The following is a 3,799-nucleotide window of genomic DNA, read 5'->3' on the forward strand; positions in this document are numbered from 1 at the left end:
AAGAGACTTTCCTTGAATCATGAAATTACTCTTTTGCCAGTGTCCAGGCCAGGCTGTGAGCCCCCTGACGGCAGCCCAGGAGTTAGTAAAAATGCATGTCCTTAAGAGTCTCTCTCCTAGCAGTTTCAGAATTATTATATAAGGGTTCAGAACAGGCCTCCCCAAGATGTGCTACTTTGGCATGTGGATTATTTTGAGCTAAAGGCAGTGGAGACCCTATAGGCTCAAGAGAAACTACTGTCCCTCCCTTAACTACCTAGAATTTAGGTTGGAGATTTTCCCCAGTTATTACCAAGAATCTCTCATGTATGTGGGGTTCCTGCAAGTATGAAATGAAATTTGATTTTCTCCTGTTAATCTAAAGTTAATTTAATTTTAGACCAGCCAGAAGAAACTAGAAGAGCAAAGGAAAGTCTTTTTCTTCTCCAACAATTACGCTAATACTACTGGAAACAAACCTATCTTTATGAACTGAAACTCATTCTTCTTTTTTAATGGCTATACAGTTCCCTATTTCATGGATGTATCTTGATTCATTCAACTAGTATCGTATGGGTATTCAGTTTATTTCTAATTTTTTACAATGAATAATCAATATCCACAAAGAGTAACTTTGTACGTAAGTAGATTTTTTTAAAAAATAAATTTATTTATTTATTTTTGGCTGTGTTGGGTCTTTGTTGCTGTGCGTGAGCTTTCTCTAGCTGCCATGAGCGGGGGCTACTCTTCGTTGCGGTGCGTGGGCTTCTTATTGTTGTGGCTTCTCTTATTGCAGAGCAAGAGCTCTAGCCGTGCAGGCTTCAGTAGTTGTGGCAAGTGGGCTCAGTAGTTGTGGCTTGCGGGCTCTAGAGTGCAGGCTCAGTAGTTGTGGCGCATGGGCTTAGTTGCTCCATGGCATGTGGGATCTAGCCCAGCCAGGGCACGAACCTGTGTCCCTTGCATTGGCAGGAAGATTCTTAACCACCATGCCACCAGGGAAGCCCTAGATTTTTATTTTTTAGTGTGTGTCTTTAGGGTAAATTTCTAGAACTGGGGCTGTTGAGGAAAAGGGCAAATGTCTAAGTAGTTTGGGTATATTGTCAAATACTCCTCCAGAAGGGGTAATGACATTTTGTATGCTCATCTGCAGCGTTTGAAAGGTTCTGTGTACCCACATCCTTGTCAACAGAGTGTATAGCCAAGCTTTTGAGTTAGAACTAATATCTTAATATAGTTTTATTCATATAGATTTTGCATATTTAAATTTATTTTTTAAGGCACAATTTATACACAGTGAACTGCATAGATCTTAAGTGCACATTTTGCCGACGTCTGATAAATGTGCATTTCCATGTAACCCACATCTTAATCAAGAAATAGAACATTTCCGTCATTTTCATTTTCTAGGAAGCTCTCTGGTGTCCATTCCACTCAGAACTCCACACCTCCTTCCCCAGAGGCAGCCATTAAGGTATTCTACGACCATTGCTTAGTCTGTGCTGCTCTTAAGCTTCTTATAATAGAATCAAGTAGTATGTTCTATTTTGTATTTGGCTACTTTTGTGTAACGTATTATTTGTGAGATTAATCGTCTTGTTGCATGCATTATCATAATAATTTGTCCTTTTTATTGTTGTGTAATATTTCATTGTATGAATATACCAGTTTTTCTGTCCATTCTTCTGTTGATGGACATTTGGGTTTCCAATATTTCGGCTATTAGGAAAGCTACTAGAACACCTTTGTTCAAATCATATACATACAAATACACATTTTTTAATGGCTATGCAGTTTGTCCATTTTGTCGAAGTAACTTGATTCATTCAACTAGTATCCTATGGATGGATGTATGAGTATTTAAGTTGTTTATAATAATGTTTCTTTTGGTAATATATATAGGGTACATATATGTTTAACTTTATAACAAATTGCGAAACTGTTTTCCTGTGTACTCATCTCATTTTATACTATCATCCAGAATATATGAGACTTCCAGTGCCATATCTTTGCCACCATTTAGGCTGTTGGCTTTTACAAATTTGATATAAATGTGTAATGCATTAATTCCATTTTATTAAAATTTTGTATGCAGCATGTGTGGAGATAATGATAATTTTTTTTCCTTTTAGATCTCTTAATATGGTACATTATATTAACAGACTTTCTAATATGGAACCCCCTTGATAATTTTGGAATAAATTACATTTAATCACAGTGTATTAATATTTTTAATATGCCGTTGAATTCTATTTGTTGGGATTTTTAGGATTTTAAAATCAACTTCATAAATGAAATTAGCTCACAATTTTCTGTTTTTTTTCTTCTGTCTTTATCAAGCTTAAGTATCAATGTTACACTCACTTTATAAAAAGAATTAGAACATTGGTCTTCTCCTTTTCTCCCCTTAGCCTCTGAAATAAGTTATGAAGTATCGTAATTACCAAATTCTTTGAAAGTTTGATAGAAGTTCCACGCAAAACCATCTGGACCTGGTGACTTTTTTAAAAAGTAAATTTATTTATTTTATTTATTTATTATTTTTGGCTGTGTTGGGTCTGTTGCTGCGTGCGGGCCTTCTCTAGTTGCGGCGATTGGGGGCTACTTTTCATTGCAGTGTGCAGGCTTCTCACTGCAGTGTCTTCTCTTGTTGAGAAGCACGGGCTCTAGGCACGCGGGCTTCAGTAGTTGCAGCACGTGGGCTCAGTAGTTGTAGCTCGTGGACTCTAGAGTGCAGGCTCAGTAGTTGTGGTGCATGGGCTTAGTTGCTCCGTGTCATGTGGGATCTTCCCGGACCAGGGATCGAACCCGTGTCCTCTGCATTGGCAGGTGGGTTCTTAATCATTGCACCACCAGGGAAGCCCCTAGACCTGGTGACTTTTTATGAGATGATTCTTTGATATTTTTGTCCATTTCTTCTATGGAAATTGGTTTATTTAAGCTTTTTAAATCTCTACTAATGTCAATTTTTAAAATTACATTTTCTTTCAAATTTCATCTCTCTTCTAGGTTTTCAAATACATTTTATTCTAATAAATCATAGATATTTTCAATAGTCTCATATTTGTTTTAATTTCGTTTGCTTCAGTGGTTGTTTCCAAATTCATTTTATTTTATATATTGTTGTTTCTTCTTATTCCCTGCTTGTTTGTTCTGTAATATTTCTTTTATATATTGCTAGATTTGATTCATCAATATTTTATATAGGATTTTTTTGCCTATGTTCAGTCAGATTGATCTATTGTGTTCCTTTTCTGTAAAATCTTTGTCAGATTTTTGTATCAAGGTTATCCTGGTCTCATAAAATGAGGTGGGAAATGTTTTATATTCGCTCCTTATTTTGAAGAATTTATGTAATATTGGTGTTTTTTTTCCCTTAAATGTTTAGAAAAATTCACCTGTTAAGCCATCTGGGCCTGGAGTTCTTTTCTGGAAAAGTTTTTAAAATAACAGATCCAATTTCCATAATAGACAGAGGACTATTAAGATTTTCCTATTATCTGTGTCTATTTAAGTAACATTTTTAAAAAGAATTTGTCCACTTTATCTAATTGTCAAATTTACCAGGCATAGAATTTTATGTACTATGTACTTATTATCATTATATTGTCTGTAAGATCTTTAGAGATGTCCCCTTTTATTATAGGTATTGGTAATTTTTCCTCTTTTTGTCCTTGCCTAGTCTTGCTAGGGATTTATTAGTTTTATTAATCTACTCAAAGCACTAACTTTTGGCTTTGTTAAATTTTTTTTTTTTTTTTTTTTTGTGGTATGCGGGCCTCCCTCTGCTGTGGCCTCTCCCGTTGCGGAGCACAGGCTCCGG

The sequence above is a fragment of the Physeter macrocephalus genome, chromosome 2 (genome assembly GCF_002837175.3).
Source record: "Physeter macrocephalus isolate SW-GA chromosome 2, ASM283717v5, whole genome shotgun sequence".
Lineage (NCBI taxonomy): Eukaryota > Metazoa > Chordata > Mammalia > Artiodactyla > Physeteridae > Physeter > Physeter macrocephalus.